The following is a 711-nucleotide window of genomic DNA, read 5'->3' on the forward strand; positions in this document are numbered from 1 at the left end:
CCGGCCGCCCGGTGGCAGCAGCGAGTGCGGGCTCGTACACGCCACCGCGCACGCGCGGCACCCGAGCTGCAGTACCGACTCCTGGTCGTTGGGAGGCAGCAGCGAGCGCGGCGTGACACCCCACCGCGCATGCGCGCCTCCCCACCCGCAGTACCACGTTCCGGCCGCCCGGTGGCAGCAGCGAGTGCGGGCTCGTACACGCCACCGCGCACGCGCGGCACCCGAGCTGCAGTACCGACTCCTGGTCGCTGGGAGGCAGTAGCGAGCGCGGCGTGACACCCCAACGCGCATGCGCGCCGACCCACCTGCAGTACCACGTTCCGGCCACCCGGAGGCAGCAGCGAGCACGGGCGAACGCGCCACCGCGCACGCGCGGCACCCGCGCTGCAGTACCGACTCCTGGTCGTTGGGAGGCAGCAGCGAGCGCGGCGTGACACCCCAACGCGCATGCGCGCCGACCCATCTGCAGTACCACGTTCCGGCCACCCGGAGGCAGCAGCGAGCACGGGCGAACGCGCCACCGCGCACGCGCGGCACCCGCGCTGCAGTACCGACTCCTGGTCGTTGGGAGGCAGCAGCGAGCGCGGCGTGACACCCCACCGCGCATGCGCGCCTCCCCACCCGCAGTACCACGTTCCGGCCGCCCGGTGGCAGCAGCGAGTGCGGGCTCGTACGCGCCACTGCGCACGCGCGGCACCCGAGCTGCAGTAC

The sequence above is a fragment of the Pygoscelis adeliae genome, unplaced genomic scaffold, assembly GCF_000699105.1.
Source record: "Pygoscelis adeliae isolate BGI_AS28 unplaced genomic scaffold, ASM69910v1 Scaffold597, whole genome shotgun sequence".
In the NCBI taxonomy this organism is placed as follows: Eukaryota; Metazoa; Chordata; class Aves; order Sphenisciformes; family Spheniscidae; genus Pygoscelis; species Pygoscelis adeliae.